Source organism: Opisthocomus hoazin, chromosome 20 (assembly GCF_030867145.1).
Source record: "Opisthocomus hoazin isolate bOpiHoa1 chromosome 20, bOpiHoa1.hap1, whole genome shotgun sequence".
Lineage (NCBI taxonomy): Eukaryota > Metazoa > Chordata > Aves > Opisthocomiformes > Opisthocomidae > Opisthocomus > Opisthocomus hoazin.
In genome coordinates, this window is record NC_134433.1 from 3,138,542 (window position 1) to 3,161,345 (window position 22,804).

Sequence of the window (22,804 nt, forward strand, 5' to 3'; positions counted from 1 at the left end):
GCGCGAGCACTGCCATGGGCAGATGAGGCTGAGCAACAGCTTTCCAGGCTAGCCCCTTCTGCCAGCCAGCTATCTGCAGACGTTCGCACTTTCGGAGCAGGGCTGCGAAAGGAGCCTGGATGGGACACCTACTTTCCCAGGTTACGTTTGAAGTTTGAGGTGGCAAGACAAGCAAGCAGCCCCATTCTCTGTGCCTCTGTGCGAGCAGTGCCATGGGCAGATGAGGCTGAGCAACAGCTTTCCAGGATAGCCCTTTCTGGCTGCCAGCTATCTGCAGACGTTCGCACTTTCGGAGCAGGGCTGCGAAAGGAGCCTGGCTGGGACACCACCATTCCCAGCATGCGTTTGAAGTTCAAGTGGCAAGACAAGCAAGCAGCCCCATTCTCTGTGCCTCTGTGCGAACAGTGCCATGGGCAGATGAGGCTGAGCAACAGCTTTCCAGGCTAGCCCCTTCTGGCTGCCAGCTATCTGCAGACGTTCGCACTTTCGGAGCAGGGCTGCGAAAGGAGCCTGGATGGGACACCTACTTTCCCAGGATACGTTTGAAGTTTGAGGTGGCAAGACAAGCAAGCAGCCCCATTCTCTGTGCCTCTGTGCGAGCACTGCCATGGGCAGATGAGGCTGAGCAACAGCTTTCCAGGATAGCCCTTTCTGGCTGCCAGCTATCTGCAGACGTTCGCACTTTCGGAGCAGGGCTGCGAAAGGAGCCTGGCTGGGACACCAACATTCCCAGCATGCGTTTGAAGTTCAAGTGGCAAGACAAGCAAGCAGCCCCATTCTCTGTGCGAACAGTGCCATGGGCAGATGAGGCTGAGCAACAGCTTTCCAGGCTAGCCCCTTCTGCCTGCCAGCTATCTGCAGACGATCGCATTTCAAGAGCAGGGCTGAGATAGGAGCCTAGGAGGTACACCATCTTTCCCAGGCTACGTTTGAAGTTTGAGGTGGCAAGACAAGCAAGCAGCCCCATTCTCTGTGCCTCTGTGCGAGCAGTGCCATGGGCAGATGAGGCTGAGCAACAGCTTACCAGGCTAGCACCTTCTGGCTGCCAGCTATCTGCAGATGTTCGCACTTTCGGAGCAGGGCTGCGGAAGGAGCCTGACTGGGACACCATCTTTCCCAGGCTACGTTTGAAGTTCAAGTGGCAAGACAAGCAAGCAGCCCCATTCTCTGTGCCTCTGCGCGAGCACTGCCATGGGCAGATGAGGCTGAGCAACAGCTTTCCAGGCTAGCCCCTTCTGCCAGCCAGCTATCTGCAGACGTTCGCACTTTCGGAGCAGGGCTGCGAAAGGAGCCTGGATGGGACACCTACTTTCCCAGGTTACGTTTGAAGTTTGAGGTGGCAAGACAAGCAAGCAGCCCCATTCTCTGTGCCTCTGTGCGAGCAGTGCCATGGGCAGATGAGGCTGAGCAACAGCTTTCCAGGATAGCCCTTTCTGGCTGCCAGCTATCTGCAGACGTTCGCACTTTCGGAGCAGGGCTGCGAAAGGAGCCTGGCTGGGACACCACCATTCCCAGCATGCGTTTGAAGTTCAAGTGGCAAGACAAGCAAGCAGCCCCATTCTCTGTGCCTCTGTGCGAACAGTGCCATGGGCAGATGAGGCTGAGCAACAGCTTTCCAGGCTAGCCCCTTCTGGCTGCCAGCTATCTGCAGACGTTCGCACTTTCGGAGCAGGGCTGCGAAAGGAGCCTGGATGGGACACCTACTTTCCCAGGATACGTTTGAAGTTTGAGGTGGCAAGACAAGCAAGCAGCCCCATTCTCTGTGCCTCTGTGCGAGCACTGCCATGGGCAGATGAGGCTGAGCAACAGCTTTCCAGGATAGCCCTTTCTGGCTGCCAGCTATCTGCAGACGTTCGCACTTTCGGAGCAGGGCTGCGAAAGGAGCCTGGCTGGGACACCAACATTCCCAGCATGCGTTTGAAGTTCAAGTGGCAAGACAAGCAAGCAGCCCCATTCTCTGTGCGAACAGTGCCATGGGCAGATGAGGCTGAGCAACAGCTTTCCAGGCTAACCCCTTCTGGCTGCCAGCTATCTGCAGACTTTCGCACTTTCGGAGCAGGGCTGCAAAAGGAGTCTGGCTGGGATACCAACTTTCCCAGGCTACGTTTGAAGTTTGAGGTGACAATACAAGCAAGCAGCTATAGTCTCTGTGCCTCTGTGAGAGCAGTGCCATGGGCAGATGAGGCTGAGCAACAGCTTTCCAGGCTAGCCCCTTCTGGCTGCCAGCTATCTGCAGACGTTCGCACTTTCGGAGCAGGGCTGCGAAAGGAGCCTAGCAGGTACACCATCTTTCCCAGGCTACGTTTGAAGTTTGAGGTGGCAAGACAAGCAAGTAGCCCCATTCTCTGTGCCTCTGTGCGAGCAGTGCCATGGGCAGATGAGGCTGAGCAACAGCTTACCAGGCTAGCCCCTTCTGGCTGCCAGCTATCTGCAGACGTTCGCATTTCAAGAGCAGGGCTGAGATAGGAGCCTGGCAGGAACACCATCTTTCCCAGGCTACGTTTGAAGTTTGAGGTGGCAAGACAAGCAAGCAGCCCCATTCTCTGTGCCTCTGTGCGAGCAGTGCCATGGGCAGATGAGGCTGAGCAACAGCTTTCCAGGCTAGCCCCTTCTGGCTGCCAGCTATCTGCAGACGTTCGCACTTTCGGAGCAGGGCTGCGAAAGGAGCCTGGCTGGGACACCTACTTTCCCAGGATACGTTTGAAGTTTGAGGTGGCAAGACAAGCAAGCAGCCCCATTCTCTGTGCCTCTGTGCGAGCACTGCCATGGGCAGATGAGGCTGAGCAACAGCTTTCCAGGATAGCCCTTTCTGGCTGCTGGCTATCTGCAGACGTTCGCACTTTGGGAGCAGGGCTGCGAAAGGAGCCTGGCTGGGACACCACCATTCCCAGCATGCGTTTGAAGTTCAAGTGGCAAGACAAGCAAGCAGCCCCATTCTCTGTGCCTCTGTGCGAGCACTGCCATGGGCAGATGAGGCTGAGCAACAGCTTTCCAGGCTAGCCTCTTCTGGCTGCCAGCTATCTGCAGACATTCGCATTTTCGGAGCAGGGCTAGGAATGGTGCCTGGCAGGCACACCCTCCAATCCCAGGCTACGTTTGAAGTTTGAGGTGGCAAGACAAGCAAGCAGCCCCATTCTCTGTGCCTCTGTGCGAGCACTGCCATGGGCAGAGGAGGCTGAGCAACAGCTTTCCAGGCTAGCCCCTTCTGGCTGCCAGCTATCTGCAGACGTTCGCACTTTCGGAGCAGGGCTGCGAAAGGAGCCTGGCTGGGACACCAACTTTCCCAGCATGCGTTTGAAGTTTGAGGTGACAAGACAAGCAAGCAGCCCCATTCTCTTCTGTGCATCTGTGCGAGCACTGCCATGGGCAGATGAGGCTGAGCAACAGCTTTCCAGGCTAGCCCCTTCTGGCTGCCAGCTATCTGCAGACATTCGCACTTTCGGAGCAGGGCTGCGAAAGGAGCCTGGCTGGGACACCAATTTTCCCAGGCTACGTTTGAAGTTTGAGGTGGCAAGACAAGCAAGCAGCCCCATTCTCTGTGCCTCTGTGCGAGCACTGCCATGGGCAGATGAGGCTGAGCAACAGCTTTCCAGGCTAGCCTCTTCTGCCTGCCAGCTATCTGCAGACATTCGCACTTTCGGAGCAGGGCTGCGAAAGGAGCCTGGCAGGGACCTCACCATTCCCAGCATGCGTTTGAAGTTTGAGGTGGCAAGACAAGCAAGCAGCCCCATTCTCTGTGCCTCTGTGCGAGCACTGCCATGGGCAGATGAGGCTGAGCAACAGCTTTCCAGGCTAGCCCCTTCTGCCTGCCAGCTATCTGCAGACGATCGCATTTCAAGAGCAGGGCTGAGATAGGAGCCTAGGAGGTACACCATCTTTCCCAGGCTACGTTTGAAGTTTGAGGTGGCAAGACAAGCAAGCAGCCCCATTCGCTGTGCCTCTGTGCGAGCACTGCCATGGGCAGATGAGGCTGAGCAACAGCTTTCCAGGCTAGCCTCTTCTGGCTGCCAGCTATCTGCAGACATTCGCATTTTCGGAGCAGGCTAGGAATTGTGCCTGGCAGGCACACCCTCCAATCCCAGTCTACGTTTGAAGTTTGAGATGGCAAGACAAGCAAGCAGCCCCATTCTCTGTGCCTCTGTGCGAGCACTGCCATGGGCAGATGAGGATGAGCAACAGCTTTCCAGGCTAGCACCTTCTGGCTGCCAGCTATCTGCAGATGTTCGCACTTTCGGAGCAGGGCTGCGGAAGGAGCCTGACTGGGACACCATCTTTCCCAGGCTACGTTTGAAGTTTGAGGTGGCAAGACAAGCAAGCAGCCCCATTCTCTGTGCCTCTGTGCGAGCACTGCCATGGGCAGATGAGGCTGAGCAACAGCTTTCCAGGCTAGCACCTTCTGGCTGCCAGCTATCTGCAGACGTTCGCACTTTCGGAGCAGGGCTGCGAAAGGAGCCTGGCTGGGACACCAACTTTCCCAGGCTACGTTTGAAGTTTGAGGTGGCAAGACAAGCAAGCAGCCCCATTCTCTGTGCCTCTGCGCGAGCACTGCCATGGGCAGATGAGGCTGAGCAACAGCTTTCCAGGCTAGCCCCTTCTGCCTGCCAGCTATCTGCAGACGTTCGCATTTCAAGAGCAGTGCTGCGAAAGGAGCCTAGCAGGTACACCATCTTTCCCAGGTTACGTTTGAAGTTTGAGGTGGCAAGACAAGCAAGCAGCCCCATTCTCTGTGCCTCTGTGCGAGCAGTGCCATGGGCAGATGAGGCTGAGCAACAGCTTTCCAGGCTAGCCCCTTCTGGCTGCCAGCTATCTGCAGACGTTCGCACTTTCGGAGCAGGGCTGCGAAAGGAGCCTGGATGGGACACCTACTTTCCCAGGATACGTTTGAAGTTTGAGGTGGCAAGACAAGCAAGCAGCCCCATTCTCTGTGCCTCTGTGCGAGCACTGCCATGGGCAGATGAGGCTGAGCAACAGCTTTCCAGGATAGCCCTTTCTGGCTGCCAGCTATCTGCAGACGTTCGCACTTTCGGAGCAGGGCTGCGAAAGGAGCCTGGCTGGGACACCACCATTCCCAGCATGCGTTTGAAGTTCAAGTGGCAAGACAAGCAAGCAGCCCCATTCTCTGTGCCTCTGTGCGAACAGTGCCATGGGCAGATGAGGCTGAGCAACAGCTTTCCAGGCTAACCCCTTCTGGCTGCCAGCTATCTGCAGACTTTCGCACTTTCGGAGCAGGGCTGCAAAAGGAGTCTGGCTGGGATACCAACTTTCCAGGCTACGTTTGAAGTTTGAGGTGACAATACAAGCAAGCAGCTATAGTCTCTGTGCCTCTGTGAGAGCAGTGCCATGGGCAGATGAGGCTGAGCAACAGCTTTCCAGGCTAGCCCCTTCTGGCTGCCAGCTATCTGCAGACGTTCGCACTTTCGGAGCAGGGCTGCGAAAGGAGCCTAGCAGGTACACCATCTTTCCCAGGCTACGTTTGAAGTTTGAGGTGGCAAGACAAGCAAGTAGCCCCATTCTCTGTGCCTCTGTGCGAGCAGTGCCATGGGCAGATGAGGCTGAGCAACAGCTTTCCAGGCTAGCCCCTTCTGGCTGCCAGCTATCTGCAGACGTTCGCATTTCAAGAGCAGGGCTGAGATAGGAGCCTGGCAGGAACACCATCTTTCCCAGGCTACGTTTGAAGTTTGAGGTGGCAAGACAAGCAAGCAGCCCCATTCTCTGTGCCTCTGTGCGAGCAGTGCCATGGGCAGATGAGGCTGAGCAACAGCTTTCCAGGCTAGCCCCTTCTGGCTGCCAGCTATCTGCAGACGTTCGCACTTTCGGAGCAGGGCTGCGAAAGGAGCCTGGCTGGGACACCTACTTTCCCAGGATACGTTTGAAGTTTGAGGTGGCAAGACAAGCAAGCAGCCCCATTCTCTGTGCCTCTGTGCGAGCACTGCCATGGGCAGATGAGGCTGAGCAACAGCTTTCCAGGATAGCCCTTTCTGGCTGCTGGCTATCTGCAGACGTTCGCACTTTGGGAGCAGGGCTGCGAAAGGAGCCTGGCTGGGACACCACCATTCCCAGCATGCGTTTGAAGTTCAAGTGGCAAGACAAGCAAGCAGCCCCATTCTCTGTGCCTCTGTGCGAGCACTGCCATGGGCAGATGAGGCTGAGCAACAGCTTTCCAGGCTAGCCTCTTCTGGCTGCCAGCTATCTGCAGACATTCGCATTTTCGGAGCAGGGCTAGGAATGGTGCCTGGCAGGCACACCCTCCAATCCCAGGCTACGTTTGAAGTTTGAGGTGGCAAGACAAGCAAGCAGCCCCATTCTCTGTGCCTCTGTGCGAGCACTGCCATGGGCAGATGAGGATGAGCAACAGCTTTCCAGGCTAGCACCTTCTGGCTGCCAGCTATCTGCAGACGTTCGCACTTTCGGAGCAGTGCTGCGAAAGGAGCCTGGCTGGTACACCATCTTTCCAAGGTTACGTTTGAAGTTTGAGGTGGCAAGACAAGCAAGCAGCCCCATTCTCTGTGCCTCTGTGCGAGCACTGCCATGGGCAGAGGAGGCTGAGCAACAGCTTTCCAGGCTAGCCCCTTCTGCCTGCCAGCTATCTGCAGACGTTCGCACTTTCGGAGCAGGGCTGCGAAAGGAGCCTGGCTGGGACACCAACTTTCCCAGCATGCGTTTGAAGTTTGAGGTGACAAGACAAGCAAGCAGCCCCATTCTCTTCTGTGCATCTGTGCGAGCACTGCCATGGGCAGATGAGGCTGAGCAACAGCTTTCCAGGCTAGCCCCTTCTGGCTGCCAGCTATCTGCAGACATTCGCACTTTTGGAGCAGGGCTGCGAAAGGAGCCTGGCTGGGACACCAACTTTCCCAGGCTACGTTTGAAGTTTGAGGTGGCAAGACAAGCAAGCAGCCCCATTCTCTGTGCCTCTGTGCGAGCACTGCCATGGGCAGATGAGGCTGAGCAACAGCTTTCCAGGCTAGCCCCTTCTGCCTGCCAGCTATCTGCAGACGAACGCATTTCAAGAGCAGGGCTGAGATAGGAGCCTAGGAGGTACACCATCTTTCCCAGGCTACGTTTGAAGTTTGAGGTGGCAAGACAAGCAAGCAGCCCCATTCTCTGTGCCTCTGTGCGAGCACTGCCATGGGCAGATGAGGCTGAGCAACAGCTTTCCAGGCTAGCCTCTTCTGGCTGCCAGCTATCTGCAGACATTCGCATTTTCGGAGCAGGCTAGGAATTGTGCCTGGCAGGCACACCCTCCAATCCCAGTCTACGTTTGAAGTTTGAGATGGCAAGACAAGCAAGCAGCCCCATTCTCTGTGCCTCTATGCAAACAGTGCCATGGACAGATGAGGCTGAGCAACAGCTTTCCAGGCTAGCACCTTCTGGCTGCCAGCTATCTGCAGACATTCGCACTTTCGGAGCAGGGCTGCGAAAGGAGCCTGGCTGGGACACCAACTTTCCCAGGCTACGTTTGAAGTTTGAGGTGGCAAGACAAGCAAGCAGCCCCATTCTCTGTGCCTCTGTGCGAGCACTGCCATGGGCAGATGAGGCTGAGCAACAGCTTTCCAGGCTAGCCTCTTCTGCCTGCCAGCTATCTGCAGACATTCGCACTTTCGGAGCAGGGCTGCTAAAGGAGCCTGGCAGGGACACCACCATTCCCAGCATGCGTTTGAAGTTTGAGGTGGCAAGACAAGCAAGCAGCCCCATTCTCTGTGCCTCTGTGCGAGCAGTGCCATGGGCAGATGAGGCTGAGCAACAGCTTTCCAGGCTAGCCCTTTCTGCCTGCCAGCTATCTGCAGACGATCGCATTTCAAGAGCAGGGCTGAGATAGGAGCCTAGCAGGTACACCATCTTTCCCAGGCTACGTTTGAAGTTTGAGGTGGCAAGACAAGCAAGCAGCCCCATTCTCTGTGCCTCTGTGCGAGCACTGCCATGGGCAGATGAGGCTGAGCAACAGCTTTCCAGGCTAGCCTCTTCTGGCTGCCAGCTATCTGCAGACATTCGCATTTTCGGAGCAGGCTAGGAATTGTGCCTGGCAGGCACACCCTCCAATCCCAGTCTACGTTTGAAGTTTGAGATGGCAAGATAAGCAAGCAGCCCCATTCTCTGTGCCTCTATGCAAACAGTGCCATGGACAGATGAGGCTGAGCAACAGCTTTCCAGGCTAGCCCCTTCTGGCTGCCAGCTATCTGCAGACGTTCGCATTTCAAGAGCAGGGGTGCGAAAGGAGCCTAGCAGGTACACCATGTTTCCCAGGCTACGTTTGAAGTTTGAGATGGCAAGACAAGCAAGCAGCCCCATTCTCTGTGCCTCTGTGCGAGCAGTGCCATGGGCAGATGAGGCTGAGCAACAGCTTACCAGGCTAGCACCTTCTGGCTGCCAGCTATCTGCAGATGTTCGCACTTTCGGAGCAGGGCTGCGGAAGGAGCCTGGCAGGGACACCATCTTTCCCAGGCTACGTTTGAAGTTTGAGGTGGCAAGACAAGCAAGCAGCCCCATTCTCTGTGCCTCTGTGCGAGCACTGCCATGGGCAGATGAGGCTGAGCAACAGCTTTCCAGGCTAGCCCCTTCTGGCTGCCAGCTATCTGCAGACGTTCGCACTTTCGGAGCAGGGCTGCGAAAGGAGCCTGGCTGGGACACCAACTTTCCCAGGCTGAGTTTGAAGTTTGAGGTGGCAAGACAAGCAAGCAGCCCCATTCTCTGTGCCTCTGCGCGAGCACTGCCATGGGCAGATGAGGCTGAGCAACAGCTTTCCAGGCTAGCCCCTTCTGCCAGCCAGCTATCTGCAGACGTTCGCATTTCAAGAGCAGTGCTGCGAAAGGAGCCTAGCAGGTACACCATCTTTCCCAGGTTACGTTTGAAGTTTGAGGTGGCAAGACAAGCAAGCAGCCCCATTCTCTGTGCCTCTGTGCGAGCAGTGCCATGGGCAGATGAGGCTGAGCAACAGCTTTCCAGGCTAGCCCCTTCTGGCTGCCAGCTATCTGCAGACGTTCGCACTTTCGGAGCAGGGCTGCGAAAGGAGCCTGGATGGGACACCTACTTTCCCAGGATACGTTTGAAGTTTGAGGTGGCAAGACAAGCAAGCAGCCCCATTCTCTGTGCCTCTGTGCGAGCACTGCCATGGGCAGATGAGGCTGAGCAACAGCTTTCCAGGATAGCCCTTTCTGTCTGCCAGCTATCTGCAGACTTTCGCACTTTCGGAGCAGGGCTGCAAAAGGAGTCTGGATGGGATACAAACTTTCCCAGGCTACGTTTGAAGTTTGAGGTGGCAAGACAAGCAAGCAGCCCCATTCTCTGTGCCTCTGTGCGAGCACTGCCATGGGCAGATGAGGCTGAGCAACAGCTTTCCAGGATAGCACCTTCTGGCTGCCAGCTATCTGCAGACGTTCGCATTTCAAGAGCAGTGCTGCGAAAGGAGCCTGGCTGGTACACCATCTTTCCCAGGTTACGTTTGAAGTTTGAGGTGGCAAGACAAGCAAGCAGCGCCATTCTCTGTGCCTCTGTGCGAGCACTGCCATGGGCAGAGGAGGCTGAGCAACAGCTTTCCAGGCTAGCCCCTTCTGGCTGCCAGCTATCTGCAGACGTTCGCACTTTCGGAGCAGGGCTGCGAAAGGAGCCTGGCTGGGACACCAACTTTCCCAGCATGCGTTTGAAGTTTGAGGTGACAAGACAAGCAAGCAGCCCCATTCTCTGTGCCTCTGTGCGAGCACTGCCATGGGCAGATGAGGCTGAGCAACAGCTTTCCAGGCTAGCCCCTTCTGGCTGCCAGCTATCTGCAGACATTCGCACTTTCGGAGCAGGGCTGCGAAAGGAGCCTGGCAGGGACACCACCATTCCCAGCATGCGTTTGAAGTTTGAGGTGGCAAGACAAGCAAGCAGCCCCATTCTCTGTGCCTCTGTGCGAGCACTGCCATGGGCAGATGAGGCTGAGCAACAGCTTTCCAGGCTAGCCTCTTCTGGCTGCCAGCTATCTGCAGACATTCGCATTTTCGGAGCAGGCTAGGAATTGTGCCTGGCAGGCACACCCTCCAATCCCAGTCTACGTTTGAAGTTTGAGATGGCAAGATAAGCAAGCAGCCCCATTCTCTGTGCCTCTATGCAAACAGTGCCATGGACAGATGAGGCTGAGCAACAGCTTTCCAGGCTAGCCCCTTCTGGCTGCCAGCTATCTGCAGACGTTCGCATTTCAAGAGCAGGGCTGCGAAAGGAGCCTAGCAGGTACACCATCTTTCCCAGGTTACGTTTGAAGTTTGAGGTGGCAAGACAAGCAAGCAGCCCCATTCTCTGTGCCTCTGTGCGAGCAGTGCCATGGGCAGATGAGGCTGAGCAACAGCTTACCAGGCTAGCACCTTCTGGCTGCCAGCTATCTGCAGATGTTCGCACTTTCGGAGCAGGGCTGCGGAAGGAGCCTGACTGGGACACCATCTTTCCCAGGCTACGTTTGAAGTTTGAGGTGGCAAGACAAGCAAGCAGCCCCATTCTCTGTGCCTCTGTGCGAGCACTGCCATGGGCAGATGAGGCTGAGCAACAGCTTTCCAGGCTAGCCCCTTCTGGCTGCCAGCTATCTGCAGACGTTCGCACTTTCGGAGCAGGGCTGCGAAAGGAGCCTGGCTGGGACACAAACTTTCCCAGGCTACGTTTGAAGTTTGAGGTGGCAAGACAAGCAAGCAGCCCCATTCTCTGTGCCTCTGCGCGAGCACTGCCATGGGCAGATGAGGCTGAGGAACAGCTTTCCAGGATAGCCCCTTCTGCCAGCCAGCTATCTGCAGACGTTCGCATTTCAAGAGCAGTGCTGCGAAAGGAGCCTAGCAGGTACACCATCTTTCCCAGCATGCGTTTGAAGTTTGAGGTGGCAAGACAAGCAAGTAGCCCCATTCTCTGTGCCTCTGTGCGAGCAGTGCCATGGGCAGATGAGGCTGAGCAACAGCTTTCCAGGCTAGCCCCTTCTGGCTGCCAGCTATCTGCAGACGTTCGCACTTTCGGAGCAGGGCTGCGAAAGGAGCCTGGATGGGACACCAACTTTCCCAGGATACGTTTGAAGTTTGAGGTGGCAAGACAAGCAAGCAGCCCCATTCTCTGTGCCTCTGTGCGAGCACTGCCATGGGCAGATGAGGCTGAGCAACAGCTTTCCAGGATAGCCCTTTCTGGCTGCCAGCTATCTGCAGACGTTCGCACTTTCGGAGCAGGGCTGCGAAAGGAGCCTGGCTGGGACACCACCATTCCCAGCATGCGTTTGAAGTTCAAGAGGCAAGACAAGCAAGCAGCCCCATTCTCTGTGCCTCTGTGCGAACAGTGCCATGGGCAGATGAGGCTGAGCAACAGCTTTCCAGGCTAACCCCTTCTGGCTGCCAGCTATCTGCAGACTTTCGCACTTTCGGAGCAGGGCTGCAAAAGGAGTCTGGCTGGGATACCAACTTTCCCAGGCTACGTTTGAAGTTTGAGGTGACAATACAAGCAAGCAGCTATAGTCTCTGTGCCTCTGTGAGAGCAGTGCCATGGGCAGATGAGGCTGAGCAACAGCTTTCCAGGCTAGCCCCTTCTGGCTGCCAGCTATCTGCAGACGTTCGCACTTTCGGAGCAGGGCTGCGAAAGGAGCCTAGCAGGTACACCATCTTTCCCAGGCTACGTTTGAAGTTTGAGGTGGCAAGACAAGCAAGTAGCCCCATTCTCTGTGCCTCTGTGCGAGCAGTGCCATGGGCAGATGAGGCTGAGCAACAGCTTACCAGGCTAGCCCCTTCTGGCTGCCAGCTATCTGCAGACGTTCGCATTTCAAGAGCAGGGCTGAGATAGGAGCCTGGCAGGAACACCATCTTTCCCAGGCTACGTTTGAAGTTTGAGGTGGCAAGACAAGCAAGCAGCCCCATTCTCTGTGCCTCTGTGCGAGCAGTGCCATGGGCAGATGAGGCTGAGCAACAGCTTTCCAGGCTAGCCCCTTCTGGCTGCCAGCTATCTGCAGACGTTCTCATTTCAAGAGCAGGGCTGCGCAAGGAGCCTGGCTGGGACACCTACTTTCCCAGGATACGTTTGAAGTTTGAGGTGGCAAGACAAGCAAGCAGCCCCATTCTCTGTGCCTCTGTGCGAGCACTGCCATGGGCAGATGAGGCTGAGCAACAGCTTTCCAGGATAGCCCTTTCTGGCTGCTGGCTATCTGCAGACGTTCGCACTTTGGGAGCAGGGCTGCGAAAGGAGCCTGGCTGGGACACCACCATTCCCAGCATGCGTTTGAAGTTCAAGTGGCAAGACAAGCAAGCAGCCCCATTCTCTGTGCCTCTGTGCGAGCACTGCCATGGGCAGATGAGGCTGAGCAACAGCTTTCCAGGCTAGCCTCTTCTGGCTGCCAGCTATCTGCAGACATTCGCATTTTCGGAGCAGGGCTAGGAATGGTGCCTGGCAGGCACACCCTCCAATCCCAGGCTACGTTTGAAGTTTGAGGTGGCAAGACAAGCAAGCAGCCCCATTCTCTGTGCCTCTGTGCGAGCACTGCCATGGGCAGATGAGGCTGAGCAACAGCTTTCCAGGATAGCACCTTCTGGCTGCCAGCTATCTGCAGACGTTCGCATTTCAAGAGCAGTGCTGCGAAAGGAGCCTAGCAGGTACACCATCTTTCCCACGTTACGTTTGAAGTTTGAGGTGGCAAGACAAGCAAGCAGCGCCATTCTCTGTGCCTCTGTGCGAGCACTGCCATGGGCAGAGGAGGCTGAGCAACAGCTTTCCAGGCTAGCCCCTTCTGGCTGCCAGGTATCTGCAGACGTTCGCACTTTCGGAGCAGGGCTGCGAAAGGAGCCTGGCTGGGACACCAACTTTCCCAGCATGCGTTTGAAGTTTGAGGTGACAAGACAAGCAAGCAGCCCCATTCTCTGTGCATCTGTGCGAGCACTGCCATGGGCAGATGAGGCTGAGCAACAGCTTTCCAGGCTAGCCCCTTCTGGCTGCCAGCTATCTGCAGACATTCGCACTTTCGGAGCAGGGCTGCGAAAGGAGCCTGGCAGGGACACCACCATTCCCAGCATGCGTTTGAAGTTTGAGGTGGCAAGACAAGCAAGCAGCCGCATTCTCTGTGCCTCTGTGCGAGCACTGCCATGGGCAGATGAGGCTGAGCAACAGCTTTCCAGGCTAGCCCCTTCTGCCTGCCAGCTATCTGCAGACGATCGCATTTCAAGAGCAGGGCTGAGATAGGAGCCTAGGAGGTACACCATCTTTCCCAGGCTACGTTTGAAGTTTGAGGTGGCAAGACAAGCAAGCAGCCCCATTCTCTGTGCCTCTGTGCGAGCACTGCCATGGGCAGATGAGGCTGAGCAACAGCTTTCCAGGCTAGCCTCTTCTGGCTGCCAGCTATCTGCAGACATTCGCATTTTCGGAGCAGGCTAGGAATTGTGCCTGGCAGGCACACCCTCCAATCCCAGTCTACGTTTGAAGTTTGAGGTGGCAAGACAAGCAAGCAGCCCCATTCTCTGTGCCTCTGTGCGAGCACTGCCATGGGCAGATGAGGCTGAGCAACAGCTTTCCAGGCTAGCCTCTTCTGGCTGCCAGCTATCTGCAGACATTCGCACTTTCGGAGCAGGGCTGAGATAGGAGCCTAGGAGGTACACCATCTTTCCCAGGCTACGTTTGAAGTTTGAGGTGGCAAGACAAGCAAGCAGCCGCATTCTCTGTGCCTCTGTGCGAGCACTGCCATGGGCAGATGAGGCTGAGCAACAGCTTTCCAGGCTAGCCTCTTCTGGCTGCCAGCTATCTGCAGACATTCGCATTTTCGGAGCAGGCTAGGAATTGTGCCTGGCAGGCACACCCTCCAATCCCAGTCTACGTTTGAAGTTTGAGATGGCAAGATAAGCAAGCAGCCCCATTCTCTGTGCCTCTATGCAAACAGTGCCATGGACAGATGAGGCTGAGCAACAGCTTTCCAGGCTAGCCCCTTCTGGCTGCCAGCTATCTGCAGACGTTCGCATTTCAAGAGCAGGGCTGCGAAAGGAGCCTAGCAGGTACACCATCTTTCCCAGTCTACGTTTGAAGTTTGAGATGGCAAGACAAGCAAGCAGCCCCATTCTCTGTGCCTCTGTGCGAGCAGTGCCATGGGCAGATGAGGCTGAGCAACAGCTTACCAGGCTAGCACCTTCTGGCTGCCAGCTATCTGCAGATGTTCGCACTTTCGGAGCAGGGCTGCGGAAGGAGCCTGACTGGGACACCATCTTTCCCAGGCTACGTTTGAAGTTTGAGGTGGCAAGACAAGCAAGCAGCCCCATTCTCTGTGCCTCTGTGCGAGCACTGCCATGGGCAGATGAGGCTGAGCAACAGCTTTCCAGGCTAGCCCCTTCTGGCTGCCAGCTATCTGCAGACGTTCGCACTTTCGGAGCAGGGCTGCGAAAGGAGCCTGGCTGGGACACCAACTTTCCCAGGCTACGTTTGAAGTTTGAGGTGGCAAGACAAGCAAGCAGCCCCATTTTCTGTGCCTCTGTGCGAGCAGTGCCATGGGCAGATGAGGCTGAGCAACAGCTTTCCAGGCTAGCCCCTTCTGGCTGCCAGCTATCTGCAGACATTCGCACTTTCGGAGCAGGGCTGCTAAAGGAGCCTGGCAGGGACACCACCATTCCCAGCATGCGTTTGAAGTTTGAGGTGGCAAGACAAGCAAGCAGCCCCATTCTCTGTGCCTCTGTGCGAGCACTGCCATGGGCAGATGAGGCTGAGCAACAGCTTTCCAGGCTAGCCCTTTCTGCCTGCCAGCTATCTGCAGACGATCGCATTTCAAGAGCAGGGCTGAGATAGGAGCCTAGCAGGTACACCATCTTTCCCAGGCTACGTTTGAAGTTTGAGGTGGCAAGACAAGCAAGCAGCCCCATTCTCTGTGCCTCTGTGCGAGCACTGCCATGGGCAGATGAGGCTGAGCAACAGCTTTCCAGGCTAGCCTCTTCTGGCTGCCAGCTATCTGCAGACATTCGCATTTTCGGAGCAGGCTAGGAATTGTGCCTGGCAGGCACACCCTCCAATCCCAGTCTACGTTTGAAGTTTGAGATGGCAAGATAAGCAAGCAGCCCCATTCTCTGTGCCTCTATGCAAACAGTGCCATGGACAGATGAGGCTGAGCAACAGCTTTCCAGGATAGCACCTTCTGGCTGCCAGCTATCTGCAGACGTTCGCATTTCAAGAGCAGCGGTGCGAAAGGAGCCTAGCAGGTACACCATGTTTCCCAGGCTACGTTTGAACTTTGAGATGGCAAGACAAGCAAGCAGCCCCATTCTCTGTGCCTCTGTGCGAGCAGTGCCATGGGCAGATGAGGCTGAGCAACAGCTTACCAGGCTAGCACCTTCTGGCTGCCAGCTATCTGCAGATGTTCGCACTTTCGGAGCAGGGCTGCGGAAGGAGCCTGACTGGGACACCATCTTTCCCAGGCTACGTTTGAAGTTTGAGGTGGCAAGACAAGCAAGCAGCCCCATTCTCTGTGCCTCTGTGCGAGCACTGCCATGGGCAGATGAGGCTGAGCAACAGCTTTCCAGGCTAGCCCCTTCTGGCTGCCAGCTATCTGCAGACGTTCGCACTTTCGGAGCAGGGCTGCGAAAGGAGCCTGGCTGGGACACCAACTTTCCCAGGCTACGTTTGAAGTTTGAGGTGGCAAGACAAGCAAGCAGCCCCATTCTCTGTGCCTCTGCGCGAGCACTGCCATGGGCAGATGAGGCTGAGGAACAGCTTTCCAGGATAGCCCCTTCTGCCAGCCAGCTATCTGCAGACGTTCGCATTTCAAGAGCAGTGCTGCGAAAGGAGCCTAGCAGGTACACCATCTTTCCCAGGTTACGTTTGAAGTTTGAGGTGGCAAGACAAGCAAGCAGCCCCATTCTCTGTGCCTCTGTGCGAGCAGTGCCATGGGCAGATGAGGCTGAGCAACAGCTTTCCAGGCTAGCCCCTTCTGGCTGCCAGCTATCTGCAGACGTTCGCACTTTCGGAGCAGGGCTGCGAAAGGAGCCTGGATGGGACACCAACTTTCCCAGGATACGTTTGAAGTTTGAGGTGGCAAGACAAGCAAGCAGCCCCATTCTCTGTGCCTCTGTGCGAGCACTGCCATGGGCAGATGAGGCTGAGCAACAGCTTTCCAGGATAGCCCTTTCTGGCTGCCAGCTATCTGCAGACGTTCGCACTTTCGGAGCAGGGCTGCGAAAGGAGCCTAGCAGGTACACCATCTTTCCCAGGCTACGTTTCAAGTTTGAGGTGGCAAGACAAGCAAGTAGCCCCATTCTCTGTGCCTCTGTGCGAGCAGTGCCATGGGCAGATGAGGCTGAGCAACAGCTTACCAGGCTAGCCCCTTCTGGCTGCCAGCTATCTGCAGACGTTCGCATTTCAAGAGCAGGGCTGAGATAGGAGCCTGGCAGGAACACCATCTTTCCCAGGCTACGTTTGAAGTTTGAGGTGGCAAGACAAGCAAGCAGCCCCATTCTCTGTGCCTCTGTGCGAGCAGTGCCATGGGCAGATGAGGCTGAGCAACAGCTTTCCAGGCTAGCCCCTTCTGGCTGCCAGCTATCTGCAGACGTTTTCATTTCAAGAGCAGGGCTGCGAAAGGAGCCTGGCTGGGACACCTACTTTCCCAGGATACGTTTGAAGTTTGAGGTGGCAAGACAAGCAAGCAGCCCCATTCTCTGTGCCTCTGTGCGAGCACTGCCATGGGCAGATGAGGCTGAGCAACAGCTTTCCAGGATAGCCCTTTCTGGCTGCTGGCTATCTGCAGACGTTCGCACTTTGGGAGCAGGGCTGCGAAAGGAGCCTGGCTGGGACACCACCATTCCCAGCATGCGTTTGAAGTTCAAGTGGCAAGACAAGCAAGCAGCCCCATTCTCTGTGCCTCTGTGCGAGCACTGCCATGGGCAGATGAGGCTGAGCAACAGCTTTCCAGGCTAGCCTCTTCTGGCTGCCAGCTATCTGCAGACATTCGCATTTTCGGAGCAGGGCTAGGAATGGTGCCTGGCAGGCACACCCTCCAATCCCAGGCTACGTTTGAAGTTTGAGGTGGCAAGACAAGCAAGCAGCCCCATTCTCTGTGCCTCTGTGCGAGCACTGCCATGGGCAGAGGAGGCTGAGCAACAGCTTTCCAGGCTAGCCCCTTCTGGCTGCCAGGTATCTGCAGACGTTCGCACTTTCGGAGCAGGGCTGCGAAAGGAGCCTGGCTGGGACACCAACTTTCCCAGCATGCGTTTGAAGTTTGAGGTGACAAGACAAGCAAGCAGCCCCATTCTCTGTGCATCTGTGCGAGCACTGCCATGGGCAGATGAGGCTGAGCAACAGCTTTCCAGGCTAGCCCCTTCTGGCTGCCAGCTATCTGCAGACATTCGCACTTTCGGAGCAGGGCTGCGAAAGGAGCCTGGCAGGGACACCACCATTCCCAGCATGCGTTTGAAGTTTGAGGTGGCAAGACAAGCAAGCAGCCGCATTCTCTGTGCCTCTGTGCGAGCACTGCCATGGGCAGATGAGGCTGAGCAACAGCTTTCCAGGCTAGCCCCTTCTGCCTGCCAGCTATCTGCAGACGATCGCATTTCAAGAGCAGGGCTGAGATAGGAGCCTAGGAGGTACACCATCTTTCCCAGGCTACGTTTGAAGTTTGAGGTGGCAAGACAAGCAAGCAGCCCCATTCTCTGTGCCTCTGTGCGAGCACTGCCATGGGCAGATGAGGCTGAGCAACAGCTTTCCAGGCTAGCCTCTTCTGGCTGCCAGCTATCTGCAGACATTCGCATTTTCGGAGCAGGCTAGGAATTGTGCCTGGCAGGCACACCCTCCAATCCCAGTCTACGTTTGAAGTTTGAGGTGGCAAGACAAGCAAGCAGCCCCATTCTCTGTGCCTCTGTGCGAGCACTGCCATGGGCAGATGAGGCTGAGCAACAGCTTTCCAGGCTAGCCTCTTCTGGCTGCCAGCTATCTGCAGACATTCGCACTTTCGGAGCAGGGCTGAGATAGGAGCCTAGGAGGTACACCATCTTTCCCAGGCTACGTTTGAAGTTTGAGGTGGCAAGACAAGCAAGCAGCCGCATTCTCTGTGCCTCTGTGCGAGCACTGCCATGGGCAGATGAGGCTGAGCAACAGCTTTCCAGGCTAGCCTCTTCTGGCTGCCAGCTATCTGCAGACATTCGCATTTTCGGAGCAGGCTAGGAATTGTGCCTGGCAGGCACACCCTCCAATCCCAGTCTACGTTTGAAGTTTGAGATGGCAAGATAAGCAAGCAGCCCCATTCTCTGTGCCTCTATGCAAACAGTGCCATGGACAGATGAGGCTGAGCAACAGCTTTCCAGGCTAGCCCCTTCTGGCTGCCAGCTATCTGCAGACGTTCGCATTTCAAGAGCAGGGCTGCGAAAGGAGCCTAGCAGGTACACCATCTTTCCCAGTCTACGTTTGAAGTTTGAGATGGCAAGACAAGCAAGCAGCCCCATTCTCTGTGCCTCTGTGCGAGCAGTGCCATGGGCAGATGAGGCTGAGCAACAGCTTACCAGGCTAGCACCTTCTGGCTGCCAGCTATCTGCAGATGTTCGCACTTTCGGAGCAGGGCTGCGGAAGGAGCCTGACTGGGACACCATCTTTCCCAGGCTACGTTTGAAGTTTGAGGTGGCAAGACAAGCAAGCAGCCCCATTCTCTGTGCCTCTGTGCGAGCACTGCCATGGGCAGATGAGGCTGAGCAACAGCTTTCCAGGCTAGCCCCTTCTGGCTGCCAGCTATCTGCAGACGTTCGCACATTCGGAGCAGGGCTGCGAAAGGAGCCTGGCTGGGACACCAACTTTCCCAGGCTACGTTTGAAGTTTGAGGTGGCAAGACAAGCAAGCAGCCCCATTTTCTGTGCCTCTGTGCGAGCAGTGCCATGGGCAGATGAGGCTGAGCAACAGCTTTCCAGGCTAGCCCCTTCTGGCTGCCAGCTATCTGCAGACGTTCGCACTTTCGGAGCAGGGCTGCGAAAGGAGCCTGGCTGGGACACCTACTTTCCAAGGATACGTTTGAAGTTTGAGGTGGCAAGACAAGCAAGCAGCCCCATTTTCTGTGCCTCTGTGCGAGCACTGCCATGGGCAGATGAGGCTGAGCAACAGCTTTCCAGGATAGCCCTTTCTGGCTGCCAGCTATCTGCAGACGTTCGCACTTTCGGAGCAGGGCTGCGAAAGGAGCCTGGCTGGGACAGCACCATTCCCAGCATGCGTTTGAAGTTCAAGTGGCAAGACAAGCAAGCAGCCCCATTCTCTGTGCCTCTGTGCGAACAGTGCCATGGGCAGATGAGGCTGAGCAACAGCTTTCCAGGCTAGGCCCTTCTGGCTTCCAGCTATCTGCAGACTTTCGCACTTTCGGAGCAGGGCTGCAAAAGGAGTCTGGCTGGGATACCAACTTTCCCAGGCTACGTTTGAAGTTTGAGGTGACAAGACAAGCAAGCAGCTATAGTCTCTGCGCCTCTGTGCGAGCAGTGCCATGGGCAGATGAGGCTGAGGAACAGCTTTCCAGGCTAGCCCCTTCTGCCTGCCAGCTATCTGCAGACGTTCGCACTTTCGGAGCAGGGCTGCGAAAGGAGCCTAGCAGGTACACCATCTTTCCCAGGCTACGTTTGAAGTTTCAGGTGGCAAGACAAGCAAGGAGCCCCATTCTCTGTGCCTCTGTGCGAGCAGTGCCATGGGCAGATGAGGCTGAGCAACAGCTTTCCAGGCTAGCCCCTTCTGGCTGCCAGCTATCTGCAGACGTTCGCATTTCAAGACCAGGGCTGAGATAGGAGCCTGGCAGGTACACCAAATTTCCCAGGCTACTTTTGAAGTTTGAGGTGGCAAGACAAGCAAGCAGCGCCATTCTCTGTGCCTCTGTGCGAGCACTGCCATGGGCAGAGGAGGCTGAGCAACAGCTTTCCAGGCTAGCCCCTTCTGGCTGCCAGCTATCTGCAGACGTTCGCACTTTCGGAGCAGGGCTGCGAAAGGAGCCTGGCTGGGACACCAACTTTCCCAGCATGCGTTTGAAGTTTGAGGTGACAAGACAAGCAAGCAGCCCCATTCTCTGTGCATCTGTGCGAGCACTGCCATGGGCAGATGAGGCTGAGCAACAGCTTTCCAGGCTAGCCCCTTCTGGCTGCCAGCTATCTGCAGACATTCGCACTTTCGGAGCAGGGCTGCGAAAGGAGCCTGGCTGGGACACCAACTTTCCCAGGCTACGTTTGAAGTTTGAGGTGGCAAGACAAGCAAGCAGCCCCATTCTCTGTGCCTCTGTGCGAGCACTGCCATGGGCAGATGAGGCTGAGCAACAGCTTTCCAGGCTAGCCTCTTCTGCCTGCCAGCTATCTACAGACATTCGCACTTTCGGAGCAGGGCTGCGAAAGGAGCCTGGCAGGGACACCACCATTCCCAGCATGCGTTTGAAGTTTGAGGTGGCAAGACAAGCAAGCAGCCCCATTCTCTGTGCCTCTGTGCGAGCACTGCCATGGGCAGATGAGGCTGAGCAACAGCTTTCCAGGCTAGCCCCTTCTGCCTGCCAGCTATCTGCAGACGATCGCATTTCAAGAGCAGGGCTGAGATAGGAGACTAGGAGGTATACCATCTTTCCCAGGCTACGTTTGAAGTTTGAGGTGGCAAGACAAGCAAGCAGCCCCATTCTCTGTGCCTCTGTGCGAGCACTGCCATGGGCAGATGAGGCTGAGCAACAGCTTTCCAGGCTAGCCTCTTCTGGCTGCCAGCTATCTGCAGACATTCGCATTTTCGGAGCAGGCTAGGAATTGTGCCTGGCAGGCACACCCTCCAATCCCAGTCTACGTTTGAAGTTTGAGGTGGCAAGACAAGCAAGCAGCCCCATTCTCTGTGCCTCTGTGCGAGCACTGCCATGGGCAGATGAGGCTGAGCAACAGCTTTCCAGGCTAGCCTCTTCTGGCTGCCAGCTATCTGCAGACATTCGCACTTTCGGAGCAGGGCTGAGATAGGAGCCTAGGAGGTACACCATCTTTCCCAGGCTACGTTTGAAGTTTGAGGTGGCAAGACAAGCAAGCAGCCGCATTCTCTGTGCCTCTGTGCGAGCACTGCCATGGGCAGATGAGGCTGAGCAACAGCTTTCCAGGCTAGCCTCTTCTGGCTGCCAGCTATCTGCAGACATTCGCATTTTCGGAGCAGGCTAGGAATTGTGCCTGGCAGGCACACCCTCCAATCCCAGTCTACGTTTGAAGTTTGAGATGGCAAGATAAGCAAGCAGCCCCATTCTCTGTGCCTCTATGCAAACAGTGCCATGGACAGATGAGGCTGAGCAACAGCTTTCCAGGCTAGCCCCTTCTGGCTGCCAGCTATCTGCAGACGTTCGCATTTCAAGAGCAGGGCTGCGAAAGGAGCCTAGCAGGTACACCATCTTTCCCAGTCTACGTTTGAAGTTTGAGATGGCAAGACAAGCAAGCAGCCCCATTCTCTGTGCCTCTGTGCGAGCAGTGCCATGGGCAGATGAGGCTGAGCAACAGCTTACCAGGCTAGCACCTTCTGGCTGCCAGCTATCTGCAGATGTTCGCACTTTCGGAGCAGGGCTGCGGAAGGAGCCTGACTGGGACACCATCTTTCCCAGGCTACGTTTGAAGTTTGAGGTGGCAAGACAAGCAAGCAGCCCCATTCTCTGTGCCTCTGTGCGAGCACTGCCATGGGCAGATGAGGCTGAGCAACAGCTTTCCAGGCTAGCCCCTTCTGGCTGCCAGCTATCTGCAGACGTTCGCACATTCGGAGCAGGGCTGCGAAAGGAGCCTGGCTGGGACACCAACTTTCCCAGGCTACGTTTGAAGTTTGAGGTGGCAAGACAAGCAAGCAGCCCCATTTTCTGTGCCTCTGTGCGAGCAGTGCCATGGGCAGATGAGGCTGAGCAACAGCTTTCCAGGCTAGCCCCTTCTGGCTGCCAGCTATCTGCAGACGTTCGCACTTTCGGAGCAGGGCTGCGAAAGGAGCCTGGCTGGGACACCTACTTTCCAAGGATACGTTTGAAGTTTGAGGTGGCAAGACAAGCAAGCAGCCCCATTTTCTGTGCCTCTGTGCGAGCACTGCCATGGGCAGATGAGGCTGAGCAACAGCTTTCCAGGATAGCCCTTTCTGGCTGCCAGCTATCTGCAGACGTTCGCACTTTCGGAGCAGGGCTGCGAAAGGAGCCTGGCTGGGACAGCACCATTCCCAGCATGCGTTTGAAGTTCAAGTGGCAAGACAAGCAAGCAGCCCCATTCTCTGTGCCTCTGTGCGAACAGTGCCATGGGCAGATGAGGCTGAGCAACAGCTTTCCAGGCTAGGCCCTTCTGGCTTCCAGCTATCTGCAGACTTTCGCACTTTCGGAGCAGGGCTGCAAAAGGAGTCTGGCTGGGATACCAACTTTCCCAGGCTACGTTTGAAGTTTGAGGTGACAAGACAAGCAAGCAGCTATAGTCTCTGCGCCTCTGTGCGAGCAGTGCCATGGGCAGATGAGGCTGAGGAACAGCTTTCCAGGCTAGCCCCTTCTGCCTGCCAGCTATCTGCAGACGTTCGCACTTTCGGAGCAGGGCTGCGAAAGGAGCCTAGCAGGTACACCATCTTTCCCAGGCTACGTTTGAAGTTTCAGGTGGCAAGACAAGCAAGGAGCCCCATTCTCTGTGCCTCTGTGCGAGCAGTGCCATGGGCAGATGAGGCTGAGCAACAGCTTTCCAGGCTAGCCCCTTCTGGCTGCCAGCTATCTGCAGACGTTCGCATTTCAAGACCAGGGCTGAGATAGGAGCCTGGCAGGTACACCAAATTTCCCAGGCTACTTTTGAAGTTTGAGGTGGCAAGACAAGCAAGCAGCGCCATTCTCTGTGCCTCTGTGCGAGCACTGCCATGGGCAGAGGAGGCTGAGCAACAGCTTTCCAGGCTAGCC